The 22,800-nt window shown below is 40.7% G+C and overlaps 1 protein-coding gene and 1 long non-coding RNA gene across 12 annotated transcripts in view; one reads left to right on the top strand and one right to left on the bottom strand.

The window, feature by feature from the left end:
• LRMDA (leucine rich melanocyte differentiation associated) overlaps nt 1–22,800 on the top strand; it is a 1,041,237-nt gene that overhangs the window by 256,197 nt on the left and 762,240 nt on the right. The window lies entirely within an intron of this gene.
• LOC109492511 lies at nt 4,818–21,079 on the bottom strand. 2 transcript variants are annotated; one of them, XR_002146406.2, is made up of 5 exons: nt 20,993–21,079; nt 11,333–11,462; nt 11,109–11,235; nt 10,689–10,742; nt 4,818–4,926 (listed from the first exon to the last, which is right to left on the bottom strand). It is a non-coding gene; the product is annotated as an uncharacterized LOC109492511 (long non-coding RNA). The 2 variants fall into 2 exon arrangements; XR_002146405.2 differs by lacking the exon at nt 4,818–4,926 and having other exon boundaries at nt 10,626–10,742.

Here is a 22,800-nt window from a genome sequence, read left to right on the forward strand (position 1 = left end):
TAACCCACTGAGCCACCCAGGCGCCCCACCCAACCTTAGTTTAAATTGACCAAGTGTATCATCCTGGTTATCGATGCCATGACCTTTGCCCTTCTCCATGGGCTCCATTACCCCTTCTAAGACTGAAATCTGTCCCCTTGAGGCGGGACACTGTGTCTGCCAAGTGTGGATATGGCAACAGCATTTGGCAAGCTCACATTGAAAATATCCAGTCTAAAAATATGGGCACAATGGAACTAGATATTTAAAATCTGACTGATTTCACCAAACCTGGAAAATGCATTTTCTTTTCCTCACCCTCAGCTCACCCATGAGTACCCTAACTTGAGTTGTTTGAGGCCGCTGTGAGTATTGCCAGCATGCCTGAATCCCTGAGTGAGGCGAGACAGGAGGTGGTGGACAGGGAAAAGAGGCAGGTGAGTGTTGCTGGAATGTCATTGTGCCTGTGTAGTCATTACAACTTTGTTTCCATAATGCTGAGCACAGCAATTGAGGAATTCAACTCCAATGCTTTATTTTATGGCTTGGGATCATCTGCTTTGATTCTGGTACTTGGGCTACTACTGTTACCTGTATATTTGAACTTGTGAGAGTGGGCACCCTGTGTTGCATTCACCCTGCTCTATCGAGGGAGCCCTGAGCTACTTCCTCCTTTGAAAGGCAATAGGCAGCTGTTGTGGTTTTTGCCCATCATTCCTACTGTTGGCTGAGTGGTGCGGAGGGACCCCTTTCCGTAATATAGTGCTTTGGCTGGTGTAATTCTGATTTAGAAAAACAGCTTCACTTGGAGAGAAACATTAATTAGATGCAAAGAGGGAGTTATTTCCTCCTTCGGGTGGGGGAGAGTGGGGAGTGAGGGAGAGAAAAAAGTACCACAAATAAATTATCTCCTATTTGTGCAATGTTTTATGCTTGTCAGCTGTCTGTTGCCAGAGAACCACAATGTAGCTAAATACTTGTGACACCTTGCCCAATCAAGGTATAGCAAAAGGATGTTATGGGAACCTCTTTGTGACAACCTGTGCTAGTTTACATTAGCTTAACCAATCGCTTTTTCCTGTGTGCTTGGAGAAATTTGTTAAATTAATTCAGTTGCAATTAGCAGATTTATGGGAAAGTACCCTGTTATCCTTTAATTGGAGAGCATAAAACTACAAACTGAATCCGCTAGTTCTATTTGTGTAATAGGCAATCTATCTACGACAAGATTTGATCGATGGAGTCGTATGATGCCCTTGCCTTGTTTTATATTGGCTGTCAGCGCTTAACTGGGACTGAAGTATCTGGGTAACAAAAATTGATATAATGACTTAATGCGCCTTATTCTCTTTGAGCTACATCAGTTTAGAGCACTTCTGAGAGAAAAATGTCTGGAAAATATCAGGGAGTCATTTATCAACCTGTTTTCATTAGCATACTGCCTAGCTCTGGCAAGGATTTGAATAAAAAAAAGCAGGATGGTACAATTTATTTCAGGCCCCATATTTCTTGGATGAAAGGAGACTTCTAATAAAAGGAAAATACAGAAAGATGCTTTTTCTAGCTGGTTTTCCCCTAACTAAAACCCTACCCCAAAAGCTTTTTTGTTTGCATTTTTGCTGTTAGTAATATTCCGGAGAACATATTCCTGGGAAGGTAATTAGAAAAATAATGCAAAGTGCATGGTGGTTATGATCTATAGAGAAAAAAAAATGTTTAACCAAAAAAAAAAAATTAGCCAGAAATACCCAGGTGTGTCATGAGTGTGTGTGTGTCTGTCTCTCTTTGCCTCTGTTGTGTATGTTTGTATATTTATAATACACCGTTAAAGAGTGAACATGGAGAGAAGTTCTCTACATAAGTGGGTGTTTTGTAGCATTAAAGGATTTCAGAAAGTTAAGATACAGCATTTTTAGTTTTCTGGAGTTGGAGCTGAGGGGAAATAGAAACAGATCAAAATGTTTGTATAGTGGGCAAAATGCATTTGGTATTATGGAGTCATTTGTCCTACCCACCGTAGGATGGGAACCACAAGAGGTAATAATAACTGAGAGGCAGTTGTACGGGAGTGAGTCCTTTTTTGCATGAAATTTTTATGCATCAGTCAGCCTGCATAGAGTGTGCCTAATGTATAAAATAAATTGGTGCATAAATCAGATTAAGAGCAGCATGTTGCCAACTTTCGCATTTGCACACAGGAATTCAATATGGATATGGAGGAATTCCCATTTTTTTAATCCCTAATAGGGTACAGGGAATCTCTCAAGTAGACATTGCACATAGGGACATTTTATTCACTTATCTCCCCCACTTCTCACCCCAAATAACAACTGAAGCAGTGTCGCCAATGGTAAGAGGAGCAGTGCGGGAGGTTTGCAGATGCCAGCTGTTATATGGAGGGTAGTGACACAATATTTTAAGATAATATTGCAGCCCTGTCTATAGCTCCTAATTATGGCAAGGAATTGGTGTGCCAATCGATAGTGATTTATGGTGGGGATAAGCTAGTACACACTGCTCACATTGATCTGCATGTAAATTCCTTGACATAATAAGAAGTTATTACCAATGACAGTCACTGTCTGACTGCTAATTCATTGGCACATCCTCGCATCAGTGAGAACCACAGCATCTGCATACCGTGTGAGTTTGCCCACTGTTTGCCTCTTATTAGTCAGGCCTGTGTATTTGGTGCTCGATGGGTGGCTATTGAGTAGATGAGACTCGAGGTCATGCTGACAGTGTCTCTGTGAAACAGCAGTTCTGTGATTAACCAGCAAGACAGGAGGTGTGTCTTATTTTAAAGGAAGAAATACCTATAAGAGTTTGACTCTGGGTTAAAAAAAATCCTAGTTTTCTTAAGTATTGTATCTATTAATGTTCTTCACACTATTGCCCCCAAAGTCTCAGATAGCAAATTATCAATTGATCATAATACAATTGCTTTTGCTTTACCCTTTTCCTCTTATTATGCTTTTTGAAAGTCAGATTTTTTAACCATATAGCTTTTTTGCTTCTTAAATCCCCTATGCATTTATAGGCTCCTGCATTTCTGCTGCCCCAGAGCTTTTAAGAAATTTTTTTTAATGTTTATTTATTTTTGAGAGAGAGAGGGAGAGAGAGAGAGAGAGAGAGAGCGAGCTAGTGTGAGTGGGGAAGAGACAGAGAGAGAGGGAGACACAGAATCCGAAGCAGGCTCCAGGCTCTGAGCTGTCAGCACAGAGCCTGATGCAGGGCTTGAACTCATGAACCTGTGAGATGATGACCTGAGCTGAAGTGGGATACTTAACTGACTGAGCCACCCAGGTGCCCCCCCTGCCCCAGAACTTTTTTTTTGTTGTTGTTGTTAATCTTTAAGCTTGCATGTCTGTTTTTTGTTTTCCCCTTTCTCTTTCAACAAAGTCTCATCAACTAATTCTTTATAACTGTACCCCTCTCTTCACTAGTCATGAACTGAAGTCTTTTATAATTCACATTCAGAGCCCCATGGAAGATAGCTCCTTTTCACTTGATTGCTGTGAGCAAAATCTATCTGCCCTAGCCTGTGATAGCACATTACCTATAACAAGCCATTTTTGTTTTTAAATATTGTGTCATATGCCTCTGTGGCCTGATTTTTTTTTCCTTAAGTTTTTCTTGATACTGAATGCAGCCAAAGTGTGATTGCTGTGTTCCCACCTTTACTCCTACTGGAGGTGGTCATCGTTCTTTGCGGGAGACCCCTTGAGAAGTTGGAGTAATAGACATCTACCTTGGCAAGTGAGTCATTAACTTCAGGTATATGATACCTGCTTTACCGTGAGAAATAAAAAAAATTATAAAAACATTTCTTTTAAAAGTTTATCGTTGAGAGGGAAAGAGGGAGGGAGGGAGAGGGAGAGGATGAGCCAGGGAAGAAAAGATAGAGGGAAAGAGAGAATCCCAAGCAGGTTCTACACCGTTAGCACAAAGTCCAATGTGGGGCTCTGTCTCAGGAACCACAAGATCATGTCCTGAGCCAAAACAGAGAGTCAGACGTTTAACCAACTGAGCCACCCAGGCACCCCCAAAACATTTTTTATTATAGGTCATAATTACAAGAATAATAGGGGAATAACAATAATAGTAATTTTAATTTCAGACTGCTGCTTGTGTCAGTTTGGTCTGGCTAAGTTAGGCTGCAGTAACAACTAACTCCAGAATCTCAAAGATGTAAAACAATAAGGATATATTTCTTGCTATGCTTCCTGTACATGGTAGGTTGACAGAAAGAATCTGATCATTTTCGTCACACAGGGACTTAAGATGGCAGAGCAGTTGATATCTTGAATATCACTGGACACTGAGCCAAAGGGAAAGTGTTCTGAAGGGTTTTGCATTGGCAAGTAAATATACCACAGCTAATTGGCAGAATTGATGACAAAGCTCCATTCTTACCTTGGGATCCAAAGAAGGTAGACTAGTCATACTTGGTAAACAGCTCTAATAACAGATTTGTTATGCACAACAGATAGTTAATAAAAACTTCTCTGAACATAAGAAATGCATTATTGGCTTAACAGTACACAGATTGGTGATGACAGAAGAGGTCTAGAATAATTGAGCTTAAAGTCTCTAAGAAGTGACCTGGATGAACTCTCTCACGTTTACAGAGGAGGACATAGAGGTCCGGGGAGGGTAATTTCCCCAAGAATACAGCATTGGAGAGAGGAGCAAAATAGGGATGCAAACTCAAGTTTCCTGACTTGAAGTCAATGCAATTTCTTCGTTCTGTCTTTCTCACCTGGTAAACTTGGGAACCTTGAGTTTCTTCTGCATATTGCTGCTAAACCTGTGTGCCTTGGTGCGCAAGTCCTGCCTTTGCCCTGTTGTTGTTAGATTGACAGCTTTTAGTTTGTCCAAATCTTCTGGATCTGCTTAGCTTCTTGGCTTCCCCTTTCCAGACTCCATAGTCACCATCATATTTTCCTGTGGGTGATGTTTGGTTATGAGGCTATAGGTTCACTTGAGTTTTCTTTTTTTTTTAAAGTTTTAAATTTATTTTTTTTTGAGAGAGAGAGATGAGTAGGAGAGGGGCAGAGAGAGAGGGGGACAGAGGATTCAAAGTGGGCTCTGCGCAGACAGGCTGACAGCAATGAGCCCTGATGTGGGGCTCGAAGTCATGAACTGTGAGATCATTCTTGATCTGAGCTGAAGTTGGATGCTCAACTGACTGAGCCACCAAGGTAACCCTCACTTGATTTTTATTTCAAGTACTAGAATTTGAATGCTTTTATCAAATTCCAGAAATAAGACACAGGGTGTGTAAGGTAGTATTGAGACAATGATGGGATGTTCAGTAGAGTCACTACAAGGAGGTCAGACCAAGAGGAACTCCACAAGATGAAATGTTTATTGATTTACATATATCCTGCTTACTTTGAGGGTGTGAGGGAGATGGTGATTGGGTCTGGACAGTGGCCTGTTCTCTTTGGTTGTGACTCAGCAGAGTCAGAAGACAGAGTTTTGGTTGACATTTCTCCTGGTTTATTATTATTTAATTTTTAACTACCGCTTTGGACATTGAAGCCAGATAGGTAGACTCAAAATTTTTAGATGGAAACAGAAAACCCTACAATACTAGATATTGTTAACAGATAAGCGATCATACTTTTCAAATGATTTTCACTGCAGACCCATTTCAAATGGACCTTCCAACCTGGAGAGAATTAGTTGCTTTTGTATGGCCCAGATTATGGATATAAGCATTATCAGCCTGAGGTTTTGGCCTTGGACTATTATTTTTAATGTTTGTTTATTTTGAGAAAGTGCATGTGCATGTTAAGGGGGGAGTGGCAGAGAGAAAGGGAGGGAGAGAATCCCAAGCAGGCTTACAAACCGTGAGATCATGACCTGAGCCAAAATCAAGAGTTGGACGCTTAACCAACTGAGCCACCCAGGCACCCCAGCCTTGGATTCTTAAACGGCAAATGTCTTTGGGAGATGAGGGAGAGGGTGGTGTGATTATATCAGAGAGATGCTTTCTTGCCCATACAGAGGACTCTTATCTGCTTTATGACTTTTGTGTAACCCTCATAGTTCATTCAAAATTAACAAAAGCTCAAGAAAAAGCTAATCTTCATTAAGTATCAGTTATATGGTTATATGCCAGGTACATGTGAGTACCTCCTCTGACCCTTTCTCTCTTTCTGTATAGTGTGTGTGTGTGTCCCCATATATCTGCATAGGTGTATGTATTTGTCACTTGCTTTTAGAACAGCCTTATGAAATAGGTATTGTGTGGCTAACATCTGAGATATGAATTCTTTTCCTCCTCACCATCACCCTCTGGAACAGATACTTTTATTATCCTCATTTTGAAAATAAGAAAACTGAGGTGTAGAGTCTAATATAGCCAGATAGCTAGGATGTCATGAAGTCAAGGTCAAATCCAGACAGCTTGGTTTCAGCACTGGTGTTTGAACCACCCTTCTGGCTATCTTCATCACCTTTCCCCACTCTATTCTTGAGGAGAGGAGTTACAGGGCAGTGGAATAGAAACCAGACAAAGAATCAGAAGATCTGATCAGGCACTGGCTCTGATTCCTCTTGCCTGTGCTGTTTTAGGCAACCCCCTCAGCCTTTCTTAGCTTCTTTTCCCATCGGTATAATAAGAACACTCACCCGTAACTCAGAGCAGTTTTTAGAGAAAGGAACTTGTGCCCAGAGTATGTCATAAGAGCCACTGGCATGCTGGAAGAGAGTGTTAGAATTTTGTTCCTAATTTTTATAACCTAAAAATGAGAAATAAGCTGGGTCAATGTTTAATTCTTAGACTGAACTGGAGCTCTCACTTGGTGCAGGTGTCTCCCACATGTGCACCCGCCGTACACAGTGAATGGCTGTTACAGAGACCACCTGGGTATTCTCTTTGAAGAGAAGTTCTTAGTGATATCTTCCCCTCTTTTTTTTGTCTTAAGCATTTTGAAAATTTTATTAGACTCTGAATCTTTGAATAACAGAACCTTTACATTATACTTGATGATAAGTTGGGGATTGAGTACAAAAATCTTTTGTTCCAACAGAGATTCCTTGACTATATCATAAGAAAGAACTTGAAAGTGTTTTTTTTTTTGTTTTGTTTAATTATAAATATGAGTTTTCCATTTTTATCTCAGGAAAACTAAAGCTTTCTTAATTTTTTTCATTCCTAATGCCTGGCAAAAATATAAATCCTAACAGATATGTCTGGCAAAAAATGCAGTTAAGAAATGCTTAATGAAAGAAACTCATGCTATGGAGAGGACATTTGAAAACATTTTTGGAATGATTTCCATCATCCTGTGAGCTCTTTGCTGTAAACTGTGTCTAGGTGTATTATCTATAAAATTGCTTATCTCTGCACATGAAAAAAAATGGAAAATGAATTTTCTAACTATGTAAGTCTTCCCAAGAAGAAGAATTTTAGTGGGTTTTGAATTCATTGGTTAAAAATAGAAAATTGCCACACATTTTGGGTAATTGACATCAAGGCATGTGGAAATTTACCCACTGAATTTAAACAACAATCTGAGTGTGACTGGTTCATGAGATTGAAAAAGATTTTCATGATTTAATGAGCTCAGTGATCATTTTCTTTCATATGTACTGTGGTACTGAATAATGGTCCTGTCTAAGAATCATATTCTAATCCCTGGAACCTATGAATGTTACCTTCCATGGAAAAAGAATCTTTGCAAATGTAATTAAATAAAGGATTTTGAGATGAGATTATCCTGGGTTATTTTAGGAGGTCCTAAATATAACCCCAAATATAATTGAGATTATATTGTATAAGGTATTTAATACCTTATAATATTTATAACAGAGGCAGAGGAAGACCAGACATAGACATAAGAGGAAAAAGCAATGGTGCCCAGAGAGGCCGAGATGGGAGTGGTATGGTCAAAAGCCAAGGGATTCCACCAAACTTCAGAGGCTTGAAGAGGTAAGGAACAGATTCTCTCCTGTAGCCTCTGAGGGGAGTGTGATCCCACTTACATCTTGACGTTGGCCCACTGGTACTTCTGTGAGGAAATACATTTTTGCATGTTTTTTTTTAATGCCACCAAGTTTGTGTTAATTTGTTACAGTAGCCACAAGATACCATACAGATACTTAAGTATCTTGTAAAATTGAGGACTCATTTATTAAAATCAAGCATTAAAATTAAATTAAAAACTAAACTTTTAAATTGGCTTCTTACAAAGTGCTAAGCCCTCATTTAAAAAAATAGGTATAAATATATAACATCTCAGTAATGAAAAGTTAATAAATTATGTAAAATACAGTATCTGTTTTTTGGTAAACTCAAAGAAGATTTGACATCATTAATGAATAAAATTGCATTTAAAATCTTCTTATTTTTTTCCTATCCTTAAAATGCCTATTTAATATGCTTTATGAATACATTGGTAAGATATAGTGTGCATAATTTATAAATAAATCAACATATGTTGGGGTGCATGTTACAAAAATTTTGGGCAACTTGCTCTAAGGGATTATTGTCATGATTAAGCAAGATAAATGTGAAAACTCTTGGAACATGGTAGGCATCCAGTAACTATTTAGTGGATGGATGGATGGATGCATGATGACGTAATGGAGGATCCCTAAGCAGCAGACCCAGGAAAGCATCCCTGATGATGTGGCTTAGCTCTGGGCCCAGGTGTGCTTGATTCCAAAGTAGGTGATCTTCCTACTTTGCCATCATCTTGTGAAGTATGCTTGTTGTAGCATCTGTTTTACAATTTCATGAAAGGACAAGCAACACGTTGTGGTGAACATGTAGGGTTGACTCATCTATCTCAGCGCTGGGATGGGATGAGGAGGAATGGGAAGTGTAATTCCACAGATTACTTCAGAAGGCAGGAGGAGATTCCTGCCCTGAGTGTGACTTTGTTGACTGGTAGTGGGGGGTGGTGGGTGGTGGTAGTGGGTGGTCAGCGGTTTTGGGGTTAGTTATGGTGGGATGGACTCAGCCTTCCTGCAGCTCACCCGATAAGGCAGGAAGCTTTAGGATTTTGTCTGAATGTGAGAGGCTTTGAGGATCTGCCAACAATAGAAGGTTATTGAACACCAGCCCCTCTTTCCTGTAAGCAGTGTTGGAAGAGAAATAAAATTCATACACTCACTGAGTTTTAGACCACCAAAGTGCCAACGCCTATGATGGTAGGGAACAAGTTGATGTCTGGATAAATAAAATGTTGACAGCATTCAGATGTGGTTTTAGTTAATAGCTTTGCTCTTGTTTCTGACCAAAGACACAAAAACAACGTCACTCCAAGTGTTAGCAATATCCTAACTGGATTTGGAAGTTATCTCTCTTCCAGGTCATGTTTTGATAGAGCTAATAATGAAAATAGCCAGTGAGCTGGTGGGTGCTGAAGGCAGATAATAAGAATTTCAGAACTGTTATAATCCCTAGACAAACTGGATTGCACCTGTGAGAAGGGGGAACAGACTCAATGAGCTGAATCATGAGCCTAATTGGCTCAGTCTTTACAACACAAAACTAAAGGCTAGTCTTTAAAAATGTACTTCTTATGCACTGGTGGTGATGGAGTAGTAGGATAGTTTCTTGGCTGTTCTTTGGGTCACTGACATTGACCCCTATTGTTCTTGACCCCACTGCTCCAGTAGCCTCCTAGAGGGGAATTGCAACAGTAACTTTTACTTACCTCTAATCTGGTTTCCGTATTGCCCCAGGTCATGGCACTCTCCAACTGGGCATCTTCTAGTGGCTCCTCTTAGATTCAGAACTCTTACTGTTTGCAAGAGTTTCTTGTGACTCCTACCCTCAGCCAGATCACATATCATATGCAACTCTTTTTTCTGTGGAAGATTCTGTCTTGTGTTGGGGTCCTTGCCCAGGCCCTTGCTACTCCTTTGATCTACCCTGTTCATTTTCATCTAGCTGATGCCTTTGCATCCTTCAAGTCTCTTGTCAAATAAGGAAGCCCCTCCTTGAACCATGTTGACTGGTTTGGCTTCCCTTGGTGTATATTGCTCCCCTAGCATCCTGGATGTCCACAGAAATTTCTTCCACTTGTATTTGTGTATTCAGTGTCTGTGGGCCCTGTAAGACTTCTTGTCCCTGAGAAGTCACTGCATAGTACCAGGCACAAATAATGGGTGCTCAGTCCATCTGCCAGATTAATGACTGAGGCTTTTCAAGAGAGAAGGAGAGAAGGTAATGTGTTTTGTATTGTCACAACCAGCAGATTACCTGGCACCCAATAAATGTTGGTTGAACTGAGTTCAATGGAGAGGCCATAGACCAGGTTTGGTTTAGGGGCTGTGACCTGGTTGCAGAGTATCAAGCCTCATCCCCTTTACCCCATTCCAGTGAGGCCTGGGTCTGAATTCCTTTAGAGGTCAACTGAGGATGGGTGATGGTGGTAGTAATGGGGCAGATTATATATCAATTGGTGTTTTGAAAAATAAAAAAGACAAATATACAGACTCATTAATAACAAATATTTGCAGACATAATGAACTTAGAACATTTTATTGCTGTGTTTTTGAAATGTGAGAGAGAAACCAAAACATAAGAAGAGACTGTTATCATGGCAACCTTTGCATTCTGTTTGCAACCTTAGCCTTCTTGAAAGATTCCCCTATGAGTTGTGGTTATAGTTTTCAAGTGTATGTCTCATTTTTGACCTGGGAGTGAGAAGAATAATTTTTAGGCAATGAAAATAAATACTCACCTGACTAGTAAGTACAGAAATGGGTCTCAGGGCTTTGGATATCAGCTCCACCATCTGAAATGTAAATATCTCCTGAAATTCCCATTTAAGAGCAGATTTCACCTGCAAGTAGACTGTTATATCTTCCTGAAAAATATATACACCCTAGTGAGGGAATAAACACATCATTACACTTTCATGACAGATAAGCTCAGCTCTGTTCGGGTGTAAACTCATTTTTCTTGGGTTGACCTTTAAATAGTATTGTGCTATTGTATGGGATTTAAATCAATAATTTTGTCAAAGCAAAATATACTGCAGGTTTTTTTTTTCTTTATCATTTAAACAGTTCTGTAAACTCTCAAGGAGTAATGGATTTCAACATGTTGTCCCCAGGAAGGGAAGGGGGGTGGTTACAGGAAACCACATATAAGAACTCACTTAGTGGCAATGAGGCAGAAGCTTGGGATGGCTGCAGATTTGAGACAGTTCCGTTTTCCTTTCAGGCAGCTCAGGTGGGGGTGCTGGTGTGGGCTGTAATTAGTGGTGTAATACCTTTTCTGCATTCCTGTTATAGAGCAACAAAGTGTCCCAGGTGTGAGGAGGTTAAAATGAGAAGTACCCAGTAGTTATGAAGCAGCAATAATGAGTTTCCTTCTACTTACCATGGATTTGTGTGATATACAGCTTGCAATTAAGCATGGCTTGGTGATTCAGTGATTAATGTATATACAGCTCCTAAAGGAGGGAAGCCGCCCTCCCGTCACATCCTTCATGATGTTTACAGCTGGGTACCTATTAACAGGAAGATGGAAAGGGCCATTTACAATTCAGTAACCTTTATGACAGTGAACTCTTTAATCAGCATTTTATTTCCTTTGTAACACTTTAGTCATCTACAAATGTCAGAATAAAATAGGGCCATGAAATATTTAGGATCGGCATGTGGAAATTGACTTCCCTTGATTTAAGCTGCTGTGTCTTTTCATTTTGTTGTTTTGGGAGCTTTTACTTTTATTGAAAGACAATTTATAACTAAATGCTCCCAACAGTGACTGGCATTAGGGTAGGAGGAATTTCAGAGAGCCAAGTTCTGGTTCTATAAAATGTGTTGATGCTTGCTATATTGGGTAATAAGTTATTCAAATAAAAACATTAGCGAAGGGTTTGCATTTCAGAGCAGTGTTTAGTAGAGGTACAGCAGACTCTGTAGAGTTTATGACAAAATACCCCGACATATTTTAGAAAGGTAATTAAGTATGAAGTACATCCATAATAATTTAAGTCAGTTATAGTGTGTACCTGAAATATGCATTATTGTCTCACATTATTTTCTTAGTGGGATTCTGGGACTTTTTCAGCTCAACAATAACCACCTTTCAGCTTCCTTGTATTGTTGCAAATGTATGTAATATGTATTAGCAGAATTGCCATGTTTATATTTAAAAACCTTTAGACAGTAATATTGTATGAAATGATTACATTATTTACTTGTCTTTTGTTAAGTTAACTCATTTTAAACCATTGAACCCAAACATATTTCAAATTACATGTTTAAAAAAAATTAATCTTGGACCATGGCATGCTTTAAGAATTTGGTATCATGCAGTATTGCCCTCCCCCTATCCCCAGAGGTTCGTGGTCACCATTTGTTGGCCATGGGATGAGCGTCAATTTAGGGAGATAGTGATAGTTTTTTTCAGGAGAGAATCTTTGTCTCATGTAGGTCGTCTAGGACTGCATTTCACACTTTCCTACAAGATACTGGGAGGGTGTTAACTTTTCTGCTGTATGGACACCAAGTAATCAGGACCAGCATGGTGTGGTGGAAAGACCAGCAGCCTGAGTGCTGGTTCTTGGCCCTGACAGGAACTTCCTGCCATGAACAGGTTCCTTATCTTTAACTCAGAAAGCTAAGGAACTATAAACTAAACTGGCTGATTGGACCTGGTGTGTTTTCAAGGGAGCAGTGAAGAAGAAAGGGAGGTGAATACATGGAGAATAAATTAGGAGCTGAAATTCAAACTGCCACAAGTAAAGTGTTTCTGTACCTGGACTACATAGATATGCAGCCTAAAGAGAATGTCTTTACCTAGATGACAGAAGGAGAGCTGCTGTGAAAAGTCCAGTCATCTCATGAATTTGTTGCTGCTGAGTTAAGCTGTCTATTGAAGGACTTAACACAGAACAAGACCCCCAGTGTTATTTTCTTGTTTCCTTGTTTTCATGAAAGGTCAGGGTCTCCAGCTGTATTCTGATAACAAAGCCCCAATCTACAAAGTATCAGCAAGTTGTCTGAGTTGGAATGTTTATGAAAGTTAAGGTATTAATCTCCAACTTGAGAGTTGCCCCCACTTAGTCCAGAGAGTAAGAAACAGGAGGGAGATCCAAGGACCAGAAATTGTATGCTGGCTAAGGAAAGGGGTTCAGGGATTGGGATAGTTAGAGGACAGCTTTTTCTTGATTTTTTTTCATTTCACCTCCTTGTCTGATTTCCAGCTGTTGTCAACAGCTCGCTTTTGAAATGGTTCTTTGGGACATTCAATGGATGGTAGGAAGTAAAATCTTACAAGGGGCTTCAAACTTTGAAGACTGAAGTTTTTTTATTGAAAGGGAGTGGCTGAATGACTCCATCAATGAGGCTGAAAGTATGCATGTGTGATGGTAAAGTAATGGCTGGAAGAGCAGGTTGCACCATGTAAGGGGATAGCTGGAAAAGTCACGTGGGCAAGTTGGCCCAGGAGGGCAACGTTTCAAAAAGACTTTGGTTCCATCTTTGCCCACCAGTTCACTAGAGGTCCCCACAGGGGTATCTTGGATGACAGGAAGCAGTGGGAGCCTAAAAAATCTTGGTGGCTATAGGTTTTGTTCCCAGATTTCCAATTTTTAATTCATTTAACTTCTTGACTTTTGAGTTTTTAAAAATGATTATTTATTTTGAGAGAGAGGGGGGGGGCGGAGAGAGAATCCCAAGCAGGAATCCCCAAGCTGATAGTGTGGAGCCTGATGCAGAGCTAGATCCCACTCAGATCTGAGCCGAAACTAAGAGTTGGACACGTAACTGAGCCACCCAGGTGCCCCTAAAATTGTTTTAAAATTTAAAAAGTGTTATCAAACATAATCATGAAAAATTTGAAAAAAAATGGAAGAGTAAAAACAATGGTCTACTTCTGCCCCATCAGCCCAACTGTTATTATGTGTGCTATATTGTCTACTTCAAGAGGAATAAAGCAGCATAGTTGAAATGAGAGTGAAGTGTCAGTTTTATGTTTGGCTTTTTTCATGTTACATTAAATAATATCCATTTTGCCATGTTGCTTTGTGGTCTTCTTAAAATTTCTTTTTAATGTTTATTTTTGAGAGAAAGAGTGTGAGCAGGGGAGGGGCAGAGAGGAAAAGAGACACAGAATCTGAAGCATGCTCTAGGTTCAAAGCTGTCAGCACAGAGCCTGATGTGGGGCTTGAACTCACAAACCGTGAGATCATGACCCGAACCAAAGTGGGATGCTTAACCAACTGAGGACCCAGGCACCTTGCTTTGTTGTCTTATGATCATCATTTTTGATGACTGTATATTATTTCATCAAATAAACATTCCATAACTTAAAAAATAATTTTAAACATTGTTAAATCTTATTATGGGCTGATTAGTTTGTCCTCATATTTTTTTTTTGCCATAATAACAGTATAATGTATGTCTTTGTGCATATGAATTTTTGGTAATTTTGTTTATTTTCTTAGGAATAGAGTCCTTATTGGGTTGAAGTGATTGCACTTTATTGCATCACCTACCAACTTTTAGCCCCAAATCTCTTAAAAACCTTAGATAAATTTTGTCCAAGTTCTTTGCTATGTATATGCTTTAGATTAAAATTATTTTTATAAGAAGCTTGTGTTTCTGTAGAGAATTTTGGATATTTTGAAAAGGATCTAAAGTCATGTAGATGATACCATATTCAAAATTCTGCTGTAGTAGATGGCAGAAAATTAGGAAAAGTCAGGCTGGGATAAGGACTGACATCTGTTGGGCATCCAGAATATGTTAGGCACTATCAAGCATGCTGATCTCATTGAATCTCAAAGCAATCCTGTGGGTTGAATATTAGTAGCAGTAGCTCCCCCCCACCCCCCCCCCCCCAGATGAGGAAACTGAGACTCAGCAAGGTCCAGTGATCTGCCTGAGGTCTTCCAACTTGTGCAGAGTTAGAATTTGAACTCAAGTCCACCTGACCAAAGCTGGTGCTTGCTCCATTCTGCCATGTAGTCTTTGTCTTAAAGAAGGGTGGGTAGGTGAAGCATTAGTGGCACCACACTGTCCTCTAAGATGAACATAAAATGGTGGTCCTTTTCCCTTTGTAATCTCAGAAATTTATTTTAGCCATTGGGACCTACATTTTTGTAACGATTCCTATACCCTTTGGCAGAGCCATGTTTGTGCCCTTCTCTCAAGTGACAAAACATGATTTTGTTTTAATGCCCAGAGGTGTATTGGCTAAATGGGGCTGGCAGCACATTCAGGGGTTGAGATGGAGTGTGTATGTGTGTGTTGGTGGTGGGGGTGGGGGTGGGGGCGGTGGTGTGGTTCTGGGGAAGCCGGAGCCCAAACCCTTTTTGCCCTATCAGATTTTACTGTGCTCCCTCTGTGCTTTCCTGAAGACAGTGAAGGAATGGGGATGTGTCAGGGAGAAGACATGGCCTTGCTTAGAAAAGCCATTTTGGGAACTGTAGGTGTAGAGCCCACCCAGACGGAGGGATGGTCTGAAAGAACTGTTCAGGTCTCGGAGAAAGCCTTCCAGCTACCCAGTCAGGAAGAGTAGGAAAACAGGAATGCTCAAAGAGACAAGTTCAAAGTCGTAATACCTATGGATACCTGGCAGATTGGGTGGCAGGGTTCTGGCCGCCCTGCACTGCGGAGCCAGTGAGTGATGGACAGGAGAGGAGGTGACCAAGCCAGCAGGCTGGGAAGCAGGAATGGCTGTGTGATTCAGTCTTCCTCTTGCCTTGGCCCTGGACAGCAGTCGCCTCTCCTTTGATGCTGTGAGGAAGCTGGGATTATTACTACATGGGGTGGATGGTTTTCTACCTCTTGGTTCGCTTTTAAGTAAGGCAGGAGGGCAAATGAGGTGGTGAGAAGTTGGGAGGGTGTTGGCCACTGGTGTTGGTAGCCTGGAGCCTCTAGGACCCTGCCTCTTTGCTGCTGGTAGTACGTTTCAAATGAAGCCTAGAATTTCTTCCTGTTAGGGGTGGGGACAAGGAATCGGTGTTGGGTGTTTTTTCACCCCCTGATGATTAGGACATGTTAACCCACATTCACTCTGCTGCTTTCCCCCCTCTCGGTCAGGATTATTTAAATGTTTATCCTTCCTTCCTTCTTGACCTTTCTTGTTCAGTCCTAGTTCCCGGGTCCTGCTTGTTTTGTGTTTCATGAGCTTAGCAAACCGTGGCCTCCAATTCCCTAGTTCTAGTGTTTTCACTTAAGATGAGAAGTGATGAGCCAAAGGTTTCAGGCTCAATCCTTGAGCAAAGGGCCGCTCTGACAGGGATTATTATTTATTTGTCATCTTGGATGTAATAAGCTGTAGGTACAGCTTCGAGAGCCCTTGATTTATTGCGCTGTCTACTGCCACTAGCGGGGCGTCTGCTCCACCGTGCAGGATGAATACCACACTGTCAGCTTCGTCGATCTGTCTCCACCACTGCTCTCTCTCTCATAACACATTCCCATTTCATGCCAGAATACATAAACAATCTTTCATTATTTTGATGCCTTTTTCATATTTGTTCTTTACAGAACATAAAGTTTGAATTTATGGGTTTCCTTTACATTATTTCAACACACTCCACCATTTTCCGGGTTTGTGGTTTAACTCTCAGAAATTGGCTGCCAGGTGATTTAGTTATTTTGGCTTTCTAGTTTTATAGTTATTTAATATCGCAATGCCAGATACTGAGAAAATGGAGTGCATGGAGGGTGAGGGATTTGCAGTGTAGGCTCTTACCATCAAGGCAGCATGATCAGAGGGATGAGGTGCGGGGGTTAACAACAAGGCATGGGAGACGGGAGATCGTTTGCTTATTTTTAAAAAATCCCATCTCAGAAATAGTATTTAGATCGTGGCCAGCCCAGGTTCCTTGATGGAGCTTGAAAGGAAGAAGGGAACATCCCACCACTGCTGGGGACTGCCAAGGTTTTCTAACTTGCAGGTTAAAACGCCTCACCCCCAGCTTTTCACATGGCAGCTTCAGTTCTCTTGATTTTTACCTATGTTCTCTTCTCTGCTGCTTGCATTAATCCTTGCTCTCCCTTGGTTTTTGCTTCTGCGTTTTCGAGACTCAGCCATATTGCCTAATTTTAAACAATTTTCCCGTTATGATGTTTTGTTCCCCAACTGATAAAAGAGCTTGTGTTTGAAGGCATTTGTTTAGGACTAGGAAGTTGCGGCCTCTTCCCCCCCCCCCCCCCCCAGTAGGAGGATAGGCTTGGGAAATGGAGGGTATACCTGCTGATTTATTCACTTGTACTGACCTATTTTCATGAGCCCCACCCCCCCACCTCATTTTAGTCTTAACAAATTTCATCATCTTAATTTTAACCAAACGGAACAATTATATATATATATTCTCTAGCTTGGGTAGCTTCATATTTTTGATTTAAAATAAATTCCCTCCCTCCCCCACTGCCACCCCAGTTATTTTCCCTGAAATTAAATTGTCAGAGAGACAACAGAAGAAATTCATAGAATAGATGGCATTGTAATGCCCATACTGGTGATAAGGACTTGACATATGTGCATGAGAGTGCTGTGTGTGTGTGTGTGTGTGTGTGTGTGTGTGTGTGTGTGTGCGCGTGCGTGTTGAGGTGTGTTGTCTGTTGACAGGATATGGGCCAGTCTATGGAGGAGCCTGGTGAATTTCACTTGATTTGGTAGTTCCTGGCACATATGAGCCACTGATAGGTGAGATCGTATTCTGGTCAAGGTGAATTAATTGTGTGGAAGTCATGGCATTTGGGAAGTTGACGTCCTTTTCAGTGACAGTGCTAGTTCGCATACCGTGGCTGAAATTCTGGCTCCTTTAGGGGAAGGTCTCTTGCTTACGTGCTCATTTACGTGTGCTTGTGCTTGCCCCCGTGAGAGGAAGGGGCTCAAGGTGAGAGATGCTCTGCTGTTGGAAAGTTGTTTTGAACCCTGTCTCCTCCCTAAAAGACATTAATGAATGTGGATTTGAATGCCATAAATGCAAGATAATTTTGTCACTCCTCGCTTCCCTTGGCCGCCTTCATTAGAGAAGTGGGGACTTTGCTTAGCTCACATCACATTGTACAGGCCTGTTGTGGCTGGAAGGAAACCCTAGTTAATTAATATGAGAAATTTGTTTTGTATCCCTGGTTAAAAAGATGGTGCAGGTTGATGTTGTCAGCAGAAGCCGCTTGTCACTTTGACCTGTTCTGTTAAGTGTTTGATGTGTTTTCTCAGAGTAATCTGTGAATAACATTATAGCCCAGCCAGAAGAGAAACCGAGGGAGCAATAGCAGAATTAATATCTGGGAGCGTTGATAATTATATATCAGAATCTAATTTTTAGCACAGAAAATGTGTTAATGACAGAGAGGAAAACAAAAACCACTAGCTTCTCCCAGCAGGCCCCAAAGTGTCATTTATTATTTCTCAGCTGGATATCTATCAAGTTTATGGGTTAATTTTTCTGTAGACTGTTATTTATGGGTTTTTGTTTGTTTTCAGCCATCATTACTAACAATACGGTTAATAGCAATCATTTGTTATCCAGCACTAGGCGTGATGCCTCAGATGAGAGCACTGAACTGAGAATACTCATTTGGTAGCTGAATAAGGCCCTGACAGGGCCCATTTATAACAAGCTCATTCTATAATGTCCATCCTATTAATAAAATTTTGTTGCTGTCTAATTAGAGATGTCTGATGTGTATAGTAGCAACGCAGAGGAGACTTTGTGCCGCTGCCTTTTCTTCTCCCCTTCCCCTGGCCTCTTGTGTCACAGCCAAAGCCCATCTGGGCATGTGGGTTTGAGAAAACAAAAGGAATGAGGAACAAGCTGTGGGTGAAGGTTCTGGATTAGATGTGTGACAGTAGTGTTGAGTTGAGACTGGAAACCAGGGAGGCCTTGCTGGCTTTCCAGTCCTCTTTTCTCTTCATTCTGTGCTTGTACAGCCCTGGTGAATAATTTGCCATTTGCTTCCCAAATCCTTCTTGGTATGAGGTGTGGTGGCCACAGGATGCTGCTACTCATTTCCTAACACACACCAAAACTTAATCATCCAAGCGAGTACTTAGCTCTTCAGCGTCGGTGCCTTGAAAGGCAACACATTTATTCCCGAATCACTAGTGGCCTTCTGGAAACTTCTCTTGGTTTGTTTGCACAAGTTGTTTGTTGCATTCAATACAAAACCAAATAATCTCCCTGAATAAGAACTGGGGGTGCTGTACTACAACACCCCTCTCAATATTTTGTGGTCATGCTTTGGATAGAGAAACAGGTTAAGTCATTTTTATCCCAGAGGATCTTTCAGGTTTTCTTTAACTACAAAGAAGCTTTGGGGCTAGGTAACTGGATGTGCCCATCTCTTGGGCAAAGAGTTGGAATTCTAACAGCCATTTTTGAATCCTGATGGTCCTTACTTGGCAGTGGGGAATGATTATGATTTGGGGAAAGTTGTTGAATGGCTGGGTTTCTGCTTTCTACATTCCAAAAAGCAGGACCAATCCCTGGAGAGTGGTTTGGTGGTGAGGATAACATATATGAAAATGCCTTGTAGGTAGTAAGACCTTCAAAATGCTAGTTGCAATTACCAGTAATTACAGAAAAACCTACCCCACTGAGCTCCTTTATTTTAAAGTCATTTTAAGCACCGTTGTATAAATAGTTTTACTAATTTAATTGCTCATATTTCAAGTGAAATTCTGCCTTCCACTCTAAGAGTAAAATTTAAAGAAATGTGTAACATTGAAAAGTTTTTCTCATTCCGATTATGGCTTATTGTGAAGTTTGCCCTCTTTCTGGGGGGAAAAAAGAGGAGTTGAGAATTCAGGGGAAAGTATTCTAATAATTCGGCAGGTGCTCAGAATTCTACATCTTTGAATTAAGAGCACACAATTGGGCAAGTACACTGAAGAATGTTTTAAAATAGTTTTGTTGCTAGGTAACTATTTTCCTCTTCAGTAAGCGCCCCCCCCCTTCGAAATGTTTTGCAAATGATCTTTTGAATAAGAACAATCATCTAATATATTTTTCTCCCAGCCTATCTGTTTGATTTTGAAGGTAAAACTAAAAAAAACGCTGCAAAATTTCCCTCCCTAAGCTGGCGATGAAAGTGTGTAGGGTTGGGCTTACACAGGCCTGGGTAGTCTGCTGGGTTTTTATTCTCCTAAACTGCACTTGACTACAGCTTATCAACCCTTAATTAGTGCTACATTTTCTCCCTGTGATTTCTATTGATGTGTGGTACTGGAAGCTGGATTGAGCCTCCACCTGACTGGTGTGCAAATTGTTCTAGAAAATTCAGCAAACATCTCTCTCCATTACCCACCAACCCCTGCCACCCTATTTCTTTCCGCCCCCACTCCCCCTGCATTTCTCTTTCCTTGTGTCTTTCTCTCTTCCATTCTCTTCAATAGAGAAGGTGAAAAGCAGGACGATAGGAATCAGGTTGAGTATTAGTGTTTTTGCTGGCCTGTGCAATAGAAAACGACAAGCGTCTGACTGGGTCCTCTGTCAGCAGATCGGGAAGCAGGGAGGCTGCGGCAGGCGGGGGCTCCCCCGCGGCCTCGGGATGGCTGCAACACGACTGTGAGAGCTGGGATGAAGTCAGCACTGACAAAGTGAGGGGATTGATGGATGGACAAAGCAGGGAACTGGATGTGAGAATGGATGAGGGCAGAGGGGGAATTTAACACAGACAAACAGAATGAAAGACAGAGAGGAATTGCCTGCTAAAGTATGCCCGCCCTTAGATCCCACAGCAATTTACTCACTGCTAACTGAACACCCAAGGATTGTTTGCATCTTTGCAGATTTTCCTAGCCGCCAGGGCAGAGGGAAACTAGCAGATTCCAGCTAGTGTGTGCCAGGCTTTCTCTTTCAACCTCCCTCTACCCCCCCCCCCCCCCCCCCCCCCCCCCACTACATTCACTCTCATTTAATTCAAACTGAGCGGCTGATTATTTCCAATAAGTTCACACAGTGTTGCTGCAGAATACATTTTCTTCCCTTGCCATTATTTTAATGTTTCCACTAAATTTGCTTTAATCAGTTATTGTTGCCTTAGTGTAGTAAATAATAATATTTACCTGCTCCTTTTGAAAATGATGTTTCTGGAAGGAGATCTATTGTTGCTTTATGAAGGAGTGTGATAGCCATGATAACACATGCCTCCTTTGTGCAGGAAAAACTTAAATGTCTTTCTACCTTTGTCCAGTCCTTATATGTTAATGAGTGACTCAATGTTTAATGCTTGTAACATTTTACTTTAAGGTAGCAAGTATGCTCTAACTCAAACTTGAATATATTAGGTAGAGAAAGAATTTAAGAGAAAAGATCTCATGTTAAGTGTTATTACAATTAAATTAAAAAAAAATAATTGGGACAGAAAAAAGGTGAATCTAATTTTCCCCCCTGAGGAAAAGGTATAGTACTGCCTATGCTATAATAGGTTTACTATTTACAGAACAGTTATTTCAGAAAGGAAGAGTATGGTCCAAAAGCTTTTTGAGTTTTTTTTTTAAATAATCAGTGATTATATGAAGCAATAGAAGGTAAATCAAATTATTATAATTGAGTACCGTTCTCAAAGGTATATTTAGGATTTTGTTTCATTGTATGAATAAAGAAAGTGATTTTCTGAGACCGGTTGATTTAGGACTCTTCGATAAGAATTAGTGTTATTAAAATTCTAAAAGAGAAACATAAACAGCCCCCCACACACCTTGTTGGAAAAGTAAAAATTATCCCTAATTTAATTCTGTCCAGCCTTAGGAGTGATGGTTCCAAAATGAGCCATTGTGTTTTTGGTACTTTCAAGGAACCCAGGATCTTAGGAAGCTTGGAAAATCTCTTGTTCATTTTGGAATACACTGAAGGAAACTTTGTATTTCAGAGTTGATGTTGATGGGTCTAATACATCCTTTACTCATTTTCCATCCAAAAATAAAGTTTGTTTTTTCCTTCTTCCCCTCCACACCCCTTCCTCCCTTTCCCCTCAAAGAAATGGCCCGGAAAGACAGAGTCTCTGCTTTTTTTTCCCCTCTATATTACAAAAAGATTTTTTTCCCCCTTACGGGTGCTGGTTTACATGAGCACACACCCAGTTTTGAGACTGATATCTTTCTTGTGACATACCTCCAGAGTATACCTATTTCCTCAGTTTCTGCCTAGAACCAAATGTCTGAAGTAGCAACACGGTTCTAAGAAATTTTGGCCCAGAGTGCAGTATCAGCTGCGTTCACAATTAAAACAGGGTCTTGGGAGAAGGACTGTTGACTTGCTAGAAATGATGAATGAGAGTTAAAAACAAAAAATAAAAAACAAAAACATAAACTGAAATTAGTAAATTGTCTATTGCATGGAGATCCATGAGACATATTTTTAGGTATGGCATGGATTATGTCACTCTGTTGATGTTGAAAAAGTGGATTTGACCTCACGCTCACACCCACCTTCTTTTTTTTTAATTTTTATTAAAAAAATTTTTTTTTAACGTTTGTTTATTTTTGAGACAGAGACAGCATGAACAGGGGAGGGTCAGAGAGAGGGAGACACAGAATCTGAAACAGGCTCCAGGCTCTGAGCTGTCAGCACAGAACCTGAGGTGGGGCTTGAACTCACAGACCACGAGATCACGACCTGAGCCGAAGTCGGACGCTTAACTGACTGAGCCACCCAGGCGCCCCGACACCCACCTTCTTTGTGCAGATGAGTCTGTGGCAGCCTGGAAGCCATGCCATCCTCCCGTGTACATCCGGCATCGTTTTGGGATAACATGGGTTCAGAGCTGGCCAACCACTTGGGTATTATACATTAATTCTGGTATTGAGTAACTTTTCAAAGGTTGAAAAATTTGACAAGTGATAAATTAAGTTTGCTAAAGCTGGCTCACACA

This window comes from Felis catus, chromosome D2 (assembly GCF_018350175.1).
Source record: "Felis catus isolate Fca126 chromosome D2, F.catus_Fca126_mat1.0, whole genome shotgun sequence".
Taxonomy (NCBI): Eukaryota; Metazoa; Chordata; class Mammalia; order Carnivora; family Felidae; genus Felis; species Felis catus.